Here is a 21,758-nt window from a genome sequence, read left to right as displayed (position 1 = left end):
GACCCCCTAAGAATTGTTTCCAAACAAATGCCAAGAGGGCTTTTGGAGACCAGTTTTTTAATGCTTTTATAATTTATAATATTATTTTTATATTATTAGTTTATTTTATTATTAATATTTCATTATTTTCAGTTTATTTGACATTATTATTTTTTTTATATTATTATTTTTATTTTCGTCTCAATGCTTTAGCATCAAAAGCATACTTATTAAAGTTAATTTTTGATATTTTTTTTTCAAATTTTGTAAAAAACTTTAAAATTAAAATCTAATTTAATTTACTTTTTAATTCAAATATATGACACAAAATAAGATTCATCGAACATTTAGGTACTCATAATTACTTGAAATTATCTTCGAATAAAGATTTTTATGAATGTGTGTAAAAACTTTTCGAATAGCTTAAAAACTTCTCGAGATATAACAAGACACGTAAAAAAAAATTAACGTTAAAGATTGCATTCCTACTTAAACTATGAGGGCCATATTTTCCATAGTGGCTACAAGGTGACCAGTGTCCTCAAAAAAACTAAACTGGTAGAAAATTTTTTTAAAAGAACATTCTAAAATTTATCCTTTTACCTTTTCAATTGTTTCAAAAATATATACATCTTTTTCAGACACTCTCGACGAGGGGCTTCTGTTCTCAGATTATTTAATTGCAAAGGTTAATCATTGGGTTTTCAAATGCACATTTTTTAAAATTTTAGCAAAAGTTTTATTTAGTTTTCTGAGGACGCTGGTCAGCTAAGAATACCCTCCATATCTTCAGAAATTCATCAGAAATCCAAATCCGATTTAAGAAAGGGTATACTTATTCAGAGAAAGTAAGTTTTTGTATCTAATTTCAAAACTTAAAATATAGTCTATGCTTAACTAGCTTTCAATACTGAATAATCCTAGCACATAAAATTGTAACCACTAGCCCGAAGTTATTCATTGAATTCGCAATTTCATTTTGCGCAATGTGCGCTTGAAGTTATCACAGGATTGCAAGAGTCTGGAAAATTTTACAAAGTGAAAGAAAATATTAAACGAAACAAAATTTTTCATTTTAATAAAATAAAAAAAATAGTCGTAAATCAAATATGTGTGTTAAAATTGTTAAAATCTTATTTTGAAAGTGGAATTGAAATTGGTGAAATTTTAAACAACAGCATTTTTTAAATATTTCTGGACCATAGTCATCCTGCCGTAACAACACGGTTTACGAAGGTTAATAAAAAATTGCTACTAAGGAGAAATTTAAATTCAACAATATTACAGAGCCAGTTTTCTGATTTTTTTTTATCCTTGTGGAATACTTCATTATTTATTAACTTTATTTACATTATTAAAAATCTTGGATTTTAGATTTACATTAAATTAGGGTGATGTAATGTTGCGATGTTAGTGTGATGCGTTAAAAAATAATTTTGTAAGAAAATTTCTTCGTTAATTAGTCGACTGTTTTATATTTGTCTGAACATTTTATACACAATAAAATTTTAAAAGCTAAACTCGTTTGAAAAGAAAGTCTGCTTCAGAGATGTCTGCTCCGAATTTCTTTATTTTAAAGACCTTAAAATGAAAACCTGATACTAAACAGACACTTGAGATAAAAAATTGGGTAATTTTCCTAAAATACGCCTATTTAAAAATTATAAATAAATAAATTTGAAAAATTACTAATCCGATCTTACTTTACTTATGGATTGATCCATTACGACCTTATGGATTGATCCATTATTTCATCGACATCCTCTTATCCTAAATGAAAAATAAGCAATATAAAATTCATTTGTAATTTTCTTTTCCTTACACATTATTGGAACATTTTATATTTTTTATCGACAATATAGTACATCCATTCTTCATACAATTTAATGTACTTTAATAGAGTGATAAATCACGTTTTGAAAGAGTTACGGTCAGAAGACTTCATAAAAATAAAAACAATAACTTATTTTGAAATTATACAAAGTAATTCAAAACTAGAAGAAATAATAACCTGGTTGGTTAACTCTAATTGGAAATACAATCCTAACTAGATACTTCTTAGAGTCTGACGCAGGTACTGCGTCAACAGTCACGCGCAAGGGCTGTTCGAAATGAAATTAAACTATGATTCTATCATTGGAAGAGAAAATATGGACTCATTTTGGATGAAGTTTGAAAATGCTAAGCTTAAATTAAATTATCATTTTCCTGTTTAAGATTTTATCCGAAGTTTCATATTTAAGGGGCCATTCTTACTGCATGCGAATATCCTATTGTAACAAGCAAGAAGTTTTTCTTGAAGCAGTTTCTAATAATTTTCACATGCACGATGAGAAACCAAATGCTAAGGAAACGGGCATTAAGTCGTGCTCAGAATCTGATGATGAGACAAGCAATGGCATGTCTTTCTGCATATGCGTTGGCATGTCTTCTAGGATCTAAGCAGTGCTCACGTTACGAAACTTACGGTAATTCCATCACTACTCAGAAAAATCATTGCTTGTTTAAAGCAAGATCTTTGGTTTGGTTTGAATTTCTGTTGGATTCCTACTTTATTATCAATATTATTATACCTCTGACAATCGTTGCCGCTTGGGTCGCGATGTAGCATCTGCGTCAGCCCCTAGAAACCTTCTAGCAATGGATTTGTGTTTTCGACACCGCGTATTTGATTTCAAACTGTTAAATGTACAGTGTCACGTACTATTATGCATTCACAATATTTCATGAGGCTAAAAACCAGTATGATAATTAGATTACGTACGGTCACAATAGTTTATGTAGAGAGTGAACGAAAATTTAAGTCCTTTGATGTTAATTTCCTTTTCTGCATAGTATGCTATATCTCATGAACTATTTAATATCTTTGCACACTATTACTGACGGTCAAATATTGTTTAAATCATGAGGTATACAAATTTGTACATCATTTTCAAAGTACGTTGTTGTTATTCATAAAATACGAAATTTTGAGTGAAATCGGCTGAATCGTTTTTGAGTGATAAAAAATTGCTTTCCTAAATTTCATTTCTCTACTAAAACTAAAAGATGCCAAAATTTCTATCATACAAGTAAGACTCAGGAGGATTTTCACAAAAAACGCAAATTTCGAAAAATTTCTTCAAAAAATTTTAATAAGATAAATGGGGTGAACAAATTTAATGTTTAGTACAGGAATTCTTCGCATAGTTTTATATAAAAAAAAGTGCAGTTAGTTATGATTTTTGCAAATTGAATCAAGGAATTCAATAATTTGAGTTCAAAAGTTTATAAAAATTATATTTTAAATACTATTTCCCCGACTGTAAATCTTGTTATTAGAAATGATTTTATTTAATATAGCTAAATTAACACAGTTAAATTATTCTGATTTATTTACTAATGTAGCAAGACTTATTTTAAGAGACATATTTAAAGAATAAAAAAAACTCAATTAGTTAAAAAAAATGTTTTAAAAAATTCGTAAAAACCTAACAAATACCTGAAGTTACCCCACAAAATCTTTGTAAATGGGTTTTTTCTGGAATACAAATCCATTTTTTTTTTTCAAACTATGTTTGAAAGCCAAGTGACTTTTTAAATAACATTTTTTTTTTTTTAACTTTTCTTATTTCCGTTTTAGACAGTATAACTTTGCATATCAGCCATAGTCCATAGTAGCCCAGTAAAAGCTGTTTTTTCTCTTTTCTTCCTTTTTTTTTTTTTTTAATTTTTTTTTTTTACAAAAAAGTGTTACATTGTTGTTGCTCTGCTACACACATTTGTAGCAATAAAACATGTACAAGCCATATTTTTGCTAATTTCTAAAAACGTAGAATAGCTATAAGCATCAAAGCTACTTGATAGCTATAAGCATCAAAGAAGTTTAATTTTAAAGTAAGACTTCTACTAATATTTTAATATGCGTGAAGTATAGTATTTGTTAACAATTAAGGAATGCAAGAATTATTTTCTGAAATATTGAATTTAAGCAACACCGCAAAAATATTATGAGAATGTTGCTCTAATATTATTATTATTTTTCGATTTAACGTTCTAACTTGCCTTTTTTTAATCTAAAAATTATTTTCAACTTATGTATAACGAAACAATAAACTATGCGTACTTCTTATAAGAAAAAAAATAAAAAATAAAGTGTTTTTCTATCAACTTAATGTCAAAGTATTTACGCATATTTACAATTCTTAATAATTTATCGCATAATTGGTTTTTTTGTTATTTCCAACCTGTGTTAATACAATATAATAATAGTTTCTAATTTTACCGTAATCATTTTCCCCCAATCTTTTTAACATACAAAAAATTTTAGTCTGGAGATTTCCTAAAATATATGTTGAAGCATTACAACTTATACTAAATATTGTAAAATAATTTTTTAATCGTAATATTTATACTTGAAACTACTATTTTTATTCATTCCAGTTAAACTGTTAAGAATTAAAAATTCCTAAATCATGAACATGATTATATAAAAACGACTAGTTTTTAAACAAGGAAACTTTCATGTGAAACGCGAAAATTTTGTAGAAACAACGTGTAAACTTCCACAATAGTTTGAAACTTATTTGAATTGTAACTCAATGAAATTTTAATCGCTCCCACGAAGATAGCATTTGTACCCTGAAGGACTTCCGTAAATAAAGTTCAAAATATTTCTATGGTCTTTCCTTTTATTTTACTTAATATGATTTTTTATTAGACGTTCGGTGCAGCGTAACCCCTTTCAGCTTTTTCTCATCAAGCTTTAAATTCAGCCAGCTAAAATGTGATCCACAATACTTAAAGTTATGTTTCTTTAATTCTTAAAAAGAATTTATTTATTCTGCTACAATGCAGTTCAAGAATGGCAAGCCTATTGGGGAAAAGTGTCACAATCAGTAGGGGAAAAGATTATGCGTGACACAATTTTCAGAATTATAAAAATGTGAAAAATAATTATATACTCTGATCAGTCGCGTCTAAATACTTTCAAATCAAATAATTTACATTTAATTAGACTAAACATTTCAATTCGAAGAAAAGTATGCAAATCTAAATAAGCTTCGTTATTTATACTCCGTACTTTTAAAATTATATCTTGTAGAATTATCTATGATTTCTTTTTCAAAGCTTAAGAATCTGCTAAAATTATTATTGTTATTGTTTTAAAAATTATTACTTCAATTTTCAAATTAATTATAAGTTCAAAGATCCAATTTTTTTTTAATAAAATCTACTGTTGCTGATATTTTCAGAGGCATTGGTCAATATTTAACCACTCAAATATATTTCTTGAAAAATACAAATTTATGCCCCCTAAAAATGCACATGCTGCCCCTGCATTTTTTTTTCTTTTTGCAGTTCCTTCAACTTCAATGCGAGCATATGTAAAATAAATATATAAGTAAATCAATAAAAAAATTAATTATAAATAAAAATTTTTTAAATAAATAAATAATAAAAAGAATTGCAAGGAGCATGTTAGCACCTATTATTTCTTGCGTTGTGAAAAACTTGTGCTTAACCAATTCAATGAGAGCAGTATTCTGCCTTACATTAATATCCTATCTAGATTGATTTAATAAGTTTACAAATTTTTAGTATAGAATGAAGTAAAAATGACAACTTTTTGCTTAATTATGTTGACTGAGTTTGAGCGTTCCTAATTGTAGTTTCAACAATTCAATTTTAAGTCATTTCAATAATTCAATTTATTTTTGAAGAAGTTAAATTGGCATTTTATTAATGTATTTTTGAAGTTGGAATTTAAATGTCTACTTGTTACATGAGCTGGAATTTGTTGTTTCTTTTCTTATTTTTGTTTTCATTGCGGTGTTAAAGTAATGCATTCGAGTAAACAAATATAAGTGTAAAGAGTGATTTTCCTAATTTTCCATCAAATAAGAAAATATACGTTTATTCACACAGTTTTAAGTAATATGAAAGTCTCTCGAAAAGGAATTTCCAAAGGGTACAGTACATGTGTTCTATTTCTACAAAAAGAGCTGGAATGCAGAAAGCGCGGGAATTTCTCCGAATCATCTTTTCAGGAATTAGGTAGGGTCCATCCATGTCCATCCGGCACCAACCTTTCTTTGCCCCAAAGCATGGGGGGGGGGAGACTTCCCTCTCTTTTCAAAATGAACCGTCAAAGAGAAGGGCCAAGCTGTTAAATAATATAAGGACAGTGACCTTTCTGTCATAAATGCAAACAGTAAACACTTTCCCTTACACTGAATATTCTAATTGTTAATGAATAATGCTTCGACACCTTTAAAATTATAAATAAAAATGCCAGTATTTATCAATGTTTCGATTTTTTATTATAATTTATTTTATTATTATTAAAATTCTAGAAGCGCCAAATTTCCCAACTATTTCTACAATTTTTTAAATATCCGAGACCCTGTCAAAGATAATTTTTAAACGAAACTATTATGTTTTTCTAGTTATCATTATTATTTATTTTTTATCTAGTTATCATCTAGTTACTTTTTCTATACTGCGCACTAGAATAATTTAAAAAAATACTAGTTAAAAATGAAAAACGTCCTCATCTATATTTTGTAGACTTATAAGACAGTGAGAGAAATGGCTAATTATAAAGCATAAGAAATAAAAAAACAATTAGAAATTGCAATTATAGGGAGACAACAGGAGGCAAAGCAAGGAAAGGAAAAGTTGCTTTAGTTATCTTATTTCTTAAAATATCTTTTTTTCCTTTTACTTATATCTTATCTTATCTTATATATAGTGTTTTATTTATAAGGATATGAAATTTTTTTCACAATGAAATAAAATATAGACCCTTACGAAGTAATTAAAAAAATTTTTCCACTATATGCAAGGCAATGCACAAAATGAAATTTAGTATTTTTTTCTCTAAATTTGAATTCTCGAATAAAAAGTCTTAAAACTTTCATTTTATTTTGAATAAAAATCATTTTTAATTAAAATAATTTAACATTTCTAAAAAAAAAAGTTGCAAATAATCCCACAGAAATTTACACTTACAACCAAACTTTAGAGCATGTATAAAGGCATGAATTTCGTGTTCTTAGGAAGCAAAACTTCAACTAATAATGTTTTTACATTCCAATAATCAGAAACTATTTAGCAGCTACTGTTAAAAAAGTAGAAACGTTTATATAATGTAAAGCATGTGAAGAAAATTTGAAAATCCTAATACATCAATTAAAATGCTAAAACTTTTCCCTCAACGAAATTATCACATTTTAAGCTACAATAAGATAACCAGGTCTTTCTTTTGAGCCGGACTTATTTATTTCATACTTTTTTCATTACTTTGTATTAATTTAGGACAAAATAAATGATTATAATATCGTGCCTTTTAATAATTTTTGGAAATAAAAAACAACATAAAACACCAGTTGTATTGAATTAAAGTCATTAGATCTAAGCTAAACAGTTAGCCATCGTAGAACTTTTTTTTACTTTACAAAATTAATAATCCATACATTTTTGAACATGAATAAAAAAAAAATGTCAGGCCACATTTTTTGGATTTCATATTTTTAACCAAATATAAATCCGATAAACTGACTTTTTTTTAGTAACTATTAAACTGTTTTTTACACTTAAAAAATACCAAAATATATTTTTGATCGTAATTAAAGCGTTAAAAATATATATACATAAGAGACACCGATGATCCATCTGGATCAAAGGGTTAAGAAACAATTATTTCTTAACCCTTTGATGCAGTTGGAAACAATTATATTGAGGAACAATTATATTGAAAAACAATTATTTCAAAGGGTTAAAACATCTTCCTTACATCGGAAAGGTTCTGGGTTCGAATACCGGACAAGGCAAGGATGTTTTTTTCATTTTCTGTGCTATCTGTCCTTACTATGGGAGCAACATTGGTTCACCTAATATGGTGCAACTGAGAGAGTGGCCAACAAATCTGCCTGAATATGACTGAATGACGAATGACAACACAGGGGGGCATTGGAGGAAAAAAATAATAAATATCTCAATCAACGCTTCTGTTTTGGATGTTCAACATTTTGTTACTCTACGTTTTGCTCTCAAAAACTATACGACTTAGAAGCGTGAAAGTTTAGCGATTTTTGTAGTGAACGATAAGGTGTTTTTAGAATGACGTTTAGAATTTAGATCTATGGGTATTTAGAATGACGTAAATTTTGTGTTTCATAATTTTTAACTTATAATTGTGTATAAGAAAGGGGTAGGTTGTTTTGCTAACTGCAACAATATTATTCCAAAAAAAAAAAAAAAATTCGATAACAAAAGAAGCTAATAAACAAATCAACTCCATTATACCAAATGATGCAGAATAGTCCAGCATAACAATCAGTTTTTGCGGCTAGTAAATATATTCCCACTTTGATTTTTGGATATTATTAAACTCCTTTTTTATATTACTCAGACTCAGATTTTAATATCTCAGAATGCTCTCAGCAGAAGAAAAGAAAATGTAATGCTTTTTATTTGTCTTTAACATTGTTAAGATTTTATTCTTTAGCATGCTTTTGTTTCACGAGTATCATTCTATGAGTATCTTCCTTTTAATATTCTTTTGTTATGCTGGCATTCCTAAATTAAATTCTTGAATAAATTTAGTATTAACAAAATTTATTGTTTTATTTCATATTTTTATTTTAATTTATTTAATATTAATCCTTCAATCTTTTTTATTTAATATTTGTTCGCATACTATTGCTAAAAAAACCTGGAAACCTGGAGTGGTAAGATCTTGCTGCAATGTAATAAATAGCTAAAATTTTAAATTTTCGTGTTCGTCGGGAGTTTTTTGCTATCTATATATTACACTGACTAGCCAGATGGTATAATCTATTTGTCCACCTGTTGTTGGAAATATGTTGTATTCGTTTCGGGATTCAGAGCAGAAAAATTACACAATTAATGACTAATCACAGAAAAAGGAATTTTTAAAAAAAATCATTTTTTTATTTAATCTGGGAATTTTTGGCTCTCATACAGCATTTGTTCGGTTAGAATAGCACTGTGATTGATCGCATTAAATTTGTTCCTGTATTTTTAAAAAATGCGTTTTTAAAGTCCTCAGTTGCCGGCGTGTATTGCAGAAGTCCGCGGTTGCCGGGGTGTATAGTAGAAGTCCGCGGTTGCCGGGGTGTATAGTAGAAATACACAGTTGAATGAATGTAAAAGTAGTTTTTGTTCATTGCTCTTCTTATTAGAAATAATTTCGCTGTTCTATATGTTTGCAGTAACACCTTGGTTGCTGATTTACAAAAATCTTAGATTTTAAGAGGTTTACATTCACATATTTAGCTTTCGGAAAAGAAACTAGTAGAATATTTAAGAGTTTCATTGATTTTGATACTTTAAGCATTCCTCTTTCTTCATTCACTACTTTGCAGTTGAAAACAACTTTAGTTATGGACATGTTATAAGTTTCATCAATAAAAAATTTAACACACTTCTTAACTAAATATTTAAAAAAAATGACAAGCATAAACAAATTTTAAAAAAAATTAACAAATTAAATAAACAAATTTTACAAAAACTATAAATCATGAGAACAAAATATCCGTGATGCGCAAGGAACTCCAGTTTTATAGGAATGGTACTGTCATTGTAGTCTGCATTGCGCGCACCGACCGCCTTTACTTCCCAAATAAGTTTATTTTTATTGATCTGAATCTGGATGAGATTTAATCTGCGACCGAGTTTAGTGCCCTAATATAAGCATAATAATGAAAAAGTATGGTATTTGAGAATTGAAGGGATGTATCTTAAATTTTAAGAAAATTTAATTTTTAAAAGCTATAAAATAGAGTCTATTTTGATATATGGTTATTAATTTTCATTCGAGTTGTCATATTTCTAGGACCAAAAAGGTTTTTAAAAAATTCAGCATCGAAACACGAAATATATATATTTTTTTGAAATAACATTCAAATAAAATGTAAAACACAAAGTATAAGCATCTCCTAACTAAATGATTTAAAATTTAAATGACTTGGAACAGAGTAATTCTGCGAAAATGCATGCTATGCGACTTTTTCTACTGAAGGTCCTCGATTAGCTGTGTAAAGTGTGTATGTTGTGTATGGAAGTCCTCGCTTACCTTGCAAAATTGCATACTTCGAAAAAATAAAAATATTTCAAATTTGAGCATAAAACTATTATCAACCATGTATTAGAATATATATACCCAAATTTTATCAAAATACACCCATTATTAACGGAGGTCCTCGGTCGCGGGTACCGGCACACACGTCCCCGGTTGCAGGTTCTTGCGTACCTGTGTGTGTGTGCGTGTGTGTGTGTGCGTGTGTGTGCGTGTGTTGGCAAGGGCCGGCAAACGAGGACACACATAGGCAATTTCACCGTCGAACGAGGACCTCGTGCCAACCGAGGACGTCCTCGGTTAGAAAATGGTATTTTCGTACTCAGGGGGTCATGAAATAGTCCCAGAAAAATTTTTAGCAAAATCTAATTTTGTCCTCGATTGGCAGCATTTATCAAAGTTGTGTATAAAGAGCCGAGTCGAAGTGTGTATGCGTGCAAAAACGACGTCCTCGGTTGGTCGATAAAACCACACGTTCAGCGGGGGTCCTCGTTTGCACTTAAAAACCGCCTTCTCGGAAACACACACCCCGGTCTTTTTCGTATTTAACGAATAAGTATGAAACAAATAAAGGAAATGCTTAAAACATATTTACGTACGATGTTAACTGATTTCATTTCATTTTTATCAGATAAATGTAGATGAAAGTTCATCAGTTAATGTATAGGAATAAATAATCGTTTCTATTTGAAATATTATCACATCCATATTAACTAGTAACTTTTCCTTAGTAACTTTTTTGGTATGTAAGAAATGCATAGAAACGTTTTCACGCAATTTTAAGAGAAATTAATGATTTTCTTTACTTTTATTTCTCCGAAAGTGTATGTATGTTTATAGCGAAGAACGTGTTAATGAAAAATAATACCGTTAGCTAGTCATTATAAATTAAAATGCAGTCATTTAATGTTAAATTGTTATCTTAAAAAGCTCTCGTTTTTTAAATTATTTTTTTCTGTTAAATTCAGATGATTTTAACATGATTTTCAAAATAACAGCTTCTTAAAAATTCGCCTTACACATATTTTAATGTTTACACGCGTTTCGAAGAAAACCATTTTCTTAATTTTCTTGTATGATAAGACTTCTTTTAATGAATTGTAATCGAATTATTTTTATTTTGTTGGTAAAATAATCTAGTGATTACATTAGAAGCTTTTAAAAATTTATATCTGACATTTTCTTAGGACTAAAATATTATTTAAGTCTCTATTATTAATTTGAACTTATTAGAACTATACGTTCGAAAAAAAATAAAATTAAACATATTTTGCAATTAAATTTAATATTCGAAATAAATTGTTCTAAATAAAAAAAAACGATTAAGCTTTTTGCTTTTTAAATGGATTCTAATTGAGATTAAGCTGGAAATCAGTTTTAGATATTTTCTTCAAACTAGAACTTTATTATTTTAAAGAACTTAGCGAAAAACTTTCGTACACACAGCCTGCAATACATACAGCCAAGCGAGGACCTACAATACACACAGCCAATCGTGGACCTACAATACACACAGCTAATCGAGGACCTACAATACACACAGCTAATCGAGGACCTACAATACACACAGCTAATCGAGGACCTACAATACACACAGCCAATCGCGGACCTTAATTACTCGCGGCTAATTGAGCTTTTTTAAGGGATAATGAGGAGTGTCTAATTTTATTAAGATTAGTGACTAATCATCCATATGATATTGACTTATACTTTAAGGCTTTGTTAGTGATATTTTTTCCATCAGACTTTAATTTAAATTAATTTTAAAATTGCAAACTAACTGAAAATGCTCTAATATTAACTAATGCTCGGCAATAATGCTCGGCAATAATAAAAATCAAGATCCTACTTTTTTCTTATCTCGTTTGAAGGTATCTTTATTCGGTTCTATTTTGATTACAGAGGTATTTAATATAAATTTATTGAAGATATTTCCAACTTTTTGAACTCTCACAAGCAGTCAAAAATATAAAATCAAAGACATAAAATAAAAGCTGAAGGTGGGGTCCCTTTGTTATAATTTCTCATGATGTTATCTAATTACGCTACATATTTTGATAAGCATGTTATCGGTTTACAATCAATAAACGATAATTAAGTTATATTTGCTTATAAATATTTTTTAAGTATAACTACTTCCTATTAACTAGAATAATAAATAGTTGAAAAACATGCAAAATAGTTGAGCAATATTAGAGAGTCATTTTTCGCACTATTTCTACACTTTTTCTTCAGCGAAAAACATTTAAAATATTTTTATAGTAGCAACAAATTAAGTAGATAAATTGGAGTAAATAATCAAACAAATTTATTACATTTAAATTCCAAAAAAAAATAAAATTAGAAATTGTTACATAAATAAAATTAATGTGGGAATTTCATTTATAGAGGATTTAAAAAAGAAATTCGGGATACTTTCATAATTATTTTTTTAATTTAATGCGGTAGCATAGCAAAAATGAATGCGTAGAAGTAATAGGGGTTGATGAGAGAATCGATCAGATCGAACAGATTCTATATATATATATCTGTTGGTTGGACGGTATTTCTATGAAGGTTACATAACTTAAATTAGGAATAATATTCTTAATTTTTTTTTTTTAAACAGTCGATGAACAGCCGACCCAATGTAGGGTATACGTCTACCATCTCCATATCCTTCCAATTTTTAACCCAAACCAGAAGACTAAGGAACTCATGGATCAAGTTTTGTGAGAAATTTTACTTCGTGAAGGGTTTTTTGAAGTAACTAGACCGCTTTTGCGTTAGATGATGAGGAAAACCACGAAAACCTCTCGCAGTTGGACTAATTGCAAGGGGACTTTAACCCATAATCCGTCTACCACTGAGGATATTAACTCAGCTCTGAGGTCGGTGCGAGCCGGGTGCAAAATTGAAATCTACCAGGCATTGCCGGCATTCGAACCTGGTTCACCTCATTGGGTGGCAATCGTTCTATCCCCTGACCCCAACTGCTCTCCTAATTTTATTATCCTTTTGCTACCACTTAGTAAAGTTTTTCTCAATTATCATTTTTAAAGAGCCATGAATGCATCTGCTATGCTAATCTGGTCTACGCCCTTAGAAAGCTAAAAACTGGTTCTAAAATTTCAAAATTAGTGCATGAAATTAAATATTCTTACTAATCAAATAGAGCAAAATTAGATAGAACAAAAATACTTAGCAAAGGTTCTCTAATTATTTTTTGTAAATAATTGGAAAGATAAAGATGTGAGTTCTCGAATGCTCGTTTAAAAAGATTGCTACCGGTTTTTAGTTTTCTGAAGAACCTGGTCACCTTACGCAAAGCCGCAGTGCAGTGGTCCACATACCTCTGCAAAAAATGTGGTTTATGTAGATAATATATGAGTAATTTCTTTCCTAAGACATAATTTAAGTTTCAAAATTAACATAAATGCTTGAATTTCATAATTTCATAGAATGAGACAAAGATATATATATATATTTATATTATTATGACACAGATGATAACGCTTTACTTCTTCTTTACGAAATATATTTGTGCAATTATGCTGCAAATAACATAATGTAAAATTACAGGGGGCGAGAGAAAAAATTTTCAGTATTTATGTTCTATTTTTCTTTCATAATTCAGCATTAACCAAAAACAACTTTGCAGTGTAAGACAATTGAAATCAGCAATGGTCACCGTATAATATGAATGGCTTCCCATTTTTTCATCAGAAACTTTCCATCTCGAATTTACTGAACATAAAATAAAATAAAATTTTAATTCAAATTCCATAAGTCCAATTCTATAATTCCAAAATAACTGAGTGATCTTTTATATCCCTGAATGATCTATTGAACATTTAGTTTTATCTAATACATAATAAGTGAGAGCATGAAACCAATATATTTTAGTTGCAAATATTTTGTGTTTCAAAAAAATATTGCTTGTTAACAAAAAATTACTATACATGAGATTTTCTGCCTACGCATGATATACTTATCTTCTTCTTTTATTTTATCGATCGTTTTAAGATTTTTAGTTGATGAGCTTATCTCTTCATTAAAAACTATCAATTTTATAAAAGAATATTCTTATGCTAGATGTCAAACGCGTTTTTCTAAGAACTACCTTTTTAAAGTTTACAAGCACACTTTATTATTTTGGATTATTTTACTGCTTATGCACATTGTTTACATTATTAAAAATCTTGGGTTTTAATTTTACAATCGAATAGTATTTCCTACTTATCTGCCATGCGCTACAATGGTAGTTATTTAAATAATATATTTGATCGTTTTACTTGATTTTAACTACTTCAGGAGTTGAATAATAGTGTTTAAATTCTGCCTTATTACATTATACAGCAGTTAAAAATGTTAAAATATTTCTTAAATAATAATTTAAGAAATATCTATGATGAAAATATGGCTCCTAATTGCCTGTGTTTAAATCTAGATAAAAAAAAATTTCATTCTTCAGATATTATGTTTTCATTAAATATCATGGAAATAATAATATATATAAATTATTTTTATTAGCTGAGCATTTTTCTGAAGAAAAATGTTTACAATCCTCCTTGAAAGGGGGGGGAGCAACGGGGTTGTGATTGTTTACAGTGAGAGACTAAATCATTCTATGCCTGAAAGCTAAAAGGGGAGCGGAGTGATTAAACTGGTTCTTCACTGTGCACATACTCCTTTTGCACAAATGACTTTAAAGAGCTTCTTTTTTAAATCCAAGAATTCCAAAATTTTATCGGAATTGGTATTACACACAAAGTGAATAAAATATTTCTTATTATGCTGCAATCATAATCATTTTTTTTTCTATTTTTAATTCTTTGATGATGTATAACTGAGTTATTCGCCAATTTTGTCTATAAGGTTCTGACGTGGGAAGTACGTTTATAAGAATTAACTACAAATAATTCATTCCCCCCCCCCTTCAAATTTCCTAAAAATTAGGGAATATGACATTCCAATTTTTAGTAACTTTCTTAAATCCCCGTATTTTGCAATAAATGCGGTTTTCTAACATTTAAGCACTAATGTAAAATAAAATATCAAATGCAACTGTTCTTCATAAATTTAGTTGAAACTATAAAATATGATAAATCAGTTACTTTAGATATTTACTAAAAAATTTAAAAGAAATAAAAATAAATTTGTATAAAATTTATTAAAAAATGAACTTTGGAAATTAATGACGATATTTATCCAAATCACACAATAGATGTGCTAAGAGATTTTTATCTAAAAATTAAATTGATTCGCTGTAAGTTTTTCGCAATTAAGATCTAGAAACAATTTTAAATATTCTGAAATGAAGCCTATTGTCTGATTCAACTGTAGATCAAATATTTAGTCAAATTAACAAAATATTTTTGTTTCATGAATACATCGTTATGCTTGATGAAGGAGAGAAAAAGGTAAAAATAACATAATTAAACGTAATATATTAAAAAAAAATTATGTAATAATTTGATAGTTCATATAAGCACTTTACATCACTTTTAAAATTAAACGACATAAACATACTCAGTTCCCCACCAACTCAAGGAACTAAAATTATGGTTTGTATAACCTAAAAATGAGACTTTAAGACACAGAGAAGTTCTAAAATGAATATATACATAAAATCGTCGTACCGTTAATCGTTGTATAAAAAAGTCGATTTCAAAAAAGTTATTGTCTCCAACAATGCAGTTTGAAAAATTTTTGTTTCGAATGTGCTTCTCATTTTCAAAACTTAAAAACGATTGGCTGAAATTTTGTAATATCAAAATTTTATTGATGCGCTCTTTAATTTTCGAGTTACTTCATGTAGAAATTAAAGAAATTTTTTGTAGGATTGTAATTTAGTTTAGCGAAAATAACTGGAAGGGAAATGATTATAGGTGGAGAGTTTTCTGCAGCCATGCTATTAAGATTTAAAATTTGGAAAATTAAACTTTATTTAAAATTTATAGTTATGTTGCAAAAACAAATTCGATTCTTATAATTTTAATTAGCATGATTTATATTCCATGGCGTGCTTTCAACAATAAATTAGATGCTGTCAATCTAATTATAACACTTACGAGCCCTTGTAGCCCTTGTCTTTATTTCAGCAATATTTGAAATGTTGCATTTTGTCAGAAATATAAGTTAAGATTTGAAAGTAATAGGGGGACTGGAAATTAATGTCGTTTTTCCTGCCCATTAAATGTTCGTTAGTTTTAAAAGCCAATTCATTCCTTTTCGATCCATGTCGATTCATTTTCTATCTGGCATTGAGAGGTTGTTACTAATGAGGGAGAATATATTATTGATTAAAAATAAAATCTTGATACGAAATATCAAATGCACCAAAAAGACATTACTTTCTGGTCCCCCTAATATTACAGATTAACCGACTTTAAAATCCCCGTTTTCTAAAATGTATAGGATTTACAAATATATTTTCATTATTTTATACAAACTCTAAAATCAATATTTTATATAATTACAAAAATACTGTATTTCGTAAACCTCGAATAACTCTCTATTATTAGATAACTGGCATCATCAGAAACACTAAGAAACTAGCAATGAAGTTTCTGAAAAAACATTCAAAAATTTACCTTTTTAAAAAAATTATTGTTAGAAAATCTCAGAGAGGGAAAACGTGGGTCATGACAGTGGATTGCAATGTTATTCCGAGTTATCCAGGTGTACCTCAACCTTCCAAAAAATTCATTACTACTGTTTTTAATCATTATACTTAAAAAGTGAGAAATGAAAGTTAGATATGGACTGGGCTACAAATAGATTTTGAATAGAAACACACTAATTTACTAAGAATATTACTTTCCTCTTAGGATATCTTAACTCCAATCTTACTTCTCTCCAATGGGATATCTTTACTTTCCTCCTTCTGTTTGTTATATGAAAATAAATGTAGCATATTTTGGTTATTACTAATTTAACCGAAGTATAAATTAATTCAAATTTTTCTTTTCAAATCTGGTATCATGCTTAATAATTTAAATAACTTTAAAATATTCCAATAACTGATATTTAAATAATGTAGTTGAAATTTTCCTGAAAAGCTTTAAATAGGAATAGTTAACAACAAATTTAACTGCAATCCAACTTAAAATTATTATTGTTATTTTTCTTCTTTTTTTCAAGTAACAACCGAATTTTAAAAATCATGAAAAATTTTGACCGCAATCAATATTATTGATCAATATTTTCCAACGTAAAGCTACCGGAAGGAATTAACGAATGAATCCAATACGAGGACAAAACTAATGAAATAAATTGTTCAATTATAGCAACAAAAAAATTTACAAAATAGGACTAAATGTATCAAAAACAATGGTAAGAGTAAGTCTAAGAAAAGGAATAAGTATATCCAAAAATATTGCATAAGTATTTTCAAAAGAATGGTATGAGTATATCCGAAGAAATTGATTGAGCAATAGCTTAACTTTAAATTATTATAAATCTTGAAATTACGAAGCAAAGACAGATTTATTTCGTCAATTGATAACATTTTTCAACATTATTATAGGATCACTTAATACATTTGCGTCTTTTTGCTAAAGTTGAAAATTCATTTTAAATCAGAGTTTGCTAAAGAAGAACTAAGGAACTCATGGATCAAGTATTGGGAGAAATTTGACTTCGTGGGGGACTTTTTGATGAAACTAGATTTGCGTTACATGAAGAAGAATATCAAGAAAAACTCCCACTGTAAGCATGATTGAAGAGAGACATTAACCAATGATTTGTCTATCACCGAGGATATTTTACCTCAACACTGTGGTCAGCGCGAGCCGGGTGCAAAATTCGAATCAACCAGCCATTGCCGGAATTTGAAACTGGTTCGCCTCATTGGGAGGCAAGTGCTCTATCCCCTGTCCCACAACTGATCTCCTAATTTTATTATCCTTTTGCTACCACTCAGCAAAGTCTTTCTCTACGATCGTTTTTAAGTAGGCATGAATGCATCTGCTATGCTAAGCTGGCCTGCACTCTCAGAAACCTAAAAACTGGTTCTTAAATTTCAAAATTAATACATAAAATTAAATATGCGGAGAATAGAAGTACTTCGCAGAGATTCTCTAATATTTTTTTTAAATAATTAGGAAGCTAATGAGGTGAGTTCTCGAATGCTCTTTTAAAAATGTTGCTACCAGTTTTTAGTTTTCTGAGGACCCTGGTTACCTCACGCAACGCGGCAGTGCAGTGGTCCACATGTCTCAGCAAAAAATGTGGTTTATGTAGATACTGTATCAATAATTTCCTTTCTACGATGTAGCTTGAGTTTTAAAATTACCACAAACGCTTGAATTCCGTAGTATGAGGCAAGAAAAAAGTTATATTATTATTATGTCACAGATGATAAGGCTTTACTTCCCCGTTACAAAATATATCTGTAAAATTATACTAAAAATAACATAATATAAAATTACAAAGGACTGCGGAAAAAAATTTCAGTCTTTATGTTCCATTCTACTTTAATAATTTAACATAACCGAGAATAACTTTGCACAGTCAGAAAATTGAAATCAACGATAATCATCATATAATATGATTGGACTCCCATTTTTTATCAGAAACTTTCCATCTAGAATTTAATGAACATAAAATAAAAACAATTTGACTCAAATTCCATAATTCCAATTCTATGAATCAATAATTACTGAGTGATCCTTTATATCCTTGAATGACCTATTGAATACTTAGTTTTATCTAATACATAAAAAGTGAAAGCATGAAACCAATATATTTTAGTGGTAAATATTTTATGTTTCAAAAAAATATGGACAAAAAATTAATCACAATCTTCAATTAACACTAGATTGCCTAAGGAAGTCATTTTGACAGCTTTTAATTTCAATTCGAAAAACAATGACGTATAAAAGGACACAATTTCTAAGAATTTTGTGACTTTTTGAACAACATATAAATTTTTTTATTGTTAATATTTACTAATAACTCGTTTCATAATTGTAAATAATATAAAAAATGTTAAAAATTAATTTTAAACAAATTTATTGACGCATTCACAATTTAGTCATTTTGACTGCTTTTCGGCAATATAGGTACATACTAATTTTCCGTCTTTCTAGTGTTAATAACAATCTTTAACAAAAAATTACTACACATGAAATTTTCGACCTACGAATGATATGCTCTTTTTTTTTTAAATTTTATTAATAGTTTTAAGATGTTTAGTTGGTGAGCTTATCTCTTCATTAAAAACTATCAATTTGATGAGAGATGTTCTATGTTACTCTTATGTTAGATGCTATAATATTCTAATTCAAACGCGTTTTTCTAAGAGCTATCTTTTTAAAGTTTTCAAGCATGTTTTTAAATAAGTCATGAACTAGCTACATTGTCCATAATAAATTCGCACATTACGTATCTTTTTTTAAAAAAATAATAAAGTAAATAATTCTTTTTATTACTTTTTTATAACACATTGCTTCGTTTCATTAGGAAAAAGCCGAACATTTATGTACTAAAGCGAGTACACTATTTCGATAATTAACCTTAAAACAGAAAATTAAAAATTCTCTTTTAATATAATTTTTTTAATTTTATTTTTATTACAAAAATTTAAACGCATCATATAATTCGCAACATAGAAGAAGTAAGAACCACTGATACTATCTCTTATATAGTTTTCAAATAAAACAAAATTCTTTGTACAAGTTAAAGAATTTTTCATTACTTATTTTGCGACCATTTAAAAACCATTTTTATTCAATCATTCCATGTCAACAACTACGTGTTTACTTAATTAAGCAACTATCGTAGTTATTTAATTAATTTATTCACTCTTTTTGTTTGATTCTTTTAATTTTCAAAACAACACTGAAGAGTTGGGTTAAAAAGTGTTTAATTTAAATACTTCATAAAGCAGAAGAATAAGTAAAACAACTTATAAAAATTAAAATATATCATAAAAACTAGATGAGAAACATTCAAGTAATTTTCTCTAAAGAAATCATGTTTTATTAATACCCAAGTACAGATCTCGACAGTTTTCAGTTTATCTCTTTTTATTAGATATAATATTATCATTTTGATAATAATGCATTTCAAACAAACTCTACGTATTCCATGCATATTTTACCAAATAAAAATGTTTAGCGGGTAGTAAGAGGGTATCCTCTTTTCTCTATTATTTTATTCTCAGACTATTTACAATGACGCGGAAGTAACACTCCCTCCTCCTCCTAGTTGAGGGGAGAGTAAAACTGGTTCTTGACTCCCGACCCCCTAAGAATTGTTTCCAAACAAATGCCAAGAGGGCTTTTGGAGACCAGTTTTTTAATGCTTTTATAATATATAATATTATTTTTATATTATTAGTTTATTTTATTATTAATATTTCATTATTTTCAGTTTATTTGACATTATTATTTTTTTATATTATTATTTTTATTTTCGTCTCAATGCTTTAGCATGAAAAGCATACTTATTAAAGTTAATTTTTAATATTTTTTTTTCCAAATTTTGTAAAAAACTTTAAAATTAAAATCTAATTTAATTTACTTTTTAATTCAAATATATGACACAAAATAAGATTCATCGAACATTTAGGTACTCATAATTACTTGAAATTATCTTCGAATAAAGATTTTTATGAATGTGTGTAAAAACTTTTCGAATAGCTTAAAAACTTCGAGATATAACAAGACACGTAAAAAAAAAATTAACGTTAAAGATTGCATTCCTACTTAAACTATGAGGGCCATATTTTCCATAGTGGCTACAAGGTGACCAGTGTCCTCAAAAAAACTAAACTGGTAGAAAAATTTTTTAAAAGAACATTCTAAAATTTATCCTTTTACCTTTTCAATTGTTTCAAAAATATATACATCTTTTTCAGACACTCTCGACGAGGGGCTTCTGTTCTCAGATTATTTAATTGCAAAGGTTAATCATTGGGTTTTCAAATGCACATTTTTTAAAATTTTAGCAAAAGTTTTATTTAGTTTTCTGAGGACGCTGGTCAGCTAAGAATACCCTCCATATCTTCAGAAATTCATCAGAAATCCAAATCCGATTTAAGAAAGGGTATACTTATTCAGAGAAAGTAAGTTTTTGTATCTAATTTCAAAACTTAAAATATAGTCTATGCTTAACTAGCTCTCAATACTGAATAATCCTAGCACATAAAATTTTAACCACTAGCCCGAAGTTATTCATTGAATTCGCAATTTCATTTTGCGCAATGTGCGCTTGAAGTTATCACAGGATTGCAAGAGTCTGGAAAATTTTACAAAGTGAAAGAAAATATTAAACGAAACAAAATTTTTCATTTTAATAAAATAAAAAAAATAGTCGTAAATCAAATATGTATGTTAAAATTGTTAAAATCTTATTTTGAAAGTGGAATTGAAATTGGTGAAATTTTAAACAACAGCATTTTTTAAATATTTCTGGACCATAGTCATCCTGCCGTAACAACACGGTTTACGAAGGTTAATAAAAAATTGCTACTAAGGAGAAATTTAAATTCAACAATATTACAGAGCCAGTTTTCTGATTTTTTTTATCCTTGTGGAATACTTCATTATTTATTAACTTTATTTACATTATTAAAAATCTTGGATTTTAGATTTACATTAAATTAGGGTGATGTAATGTTGCGATGTTAGTGTGATGCGTTAAAAAATAATTTTGTAAGAAAATTTCTTCGTTAATTAGTCGACTGTTTTATATTTGTCTGAACATT

This window comes from Parasteatoda tepidariorum, chromosome 3, assembly GCF_982258835.1.
Source record: "Parasteatoda tepidariorum strain Cologne lab strain chromosome 3, Ptep-v5.0, whole genome shotgun sequence".
Classification (NCBI taxonomy): domain Eukaryota; kingdom Metazoa; phylum Arthropoda; class Arachnida; order Araneae; family Theridiidae; genus Parasteatoda; species Parasteatoda tepidariorum.
Note: the sequence above shows the minus strand (reverse complement) of the source record.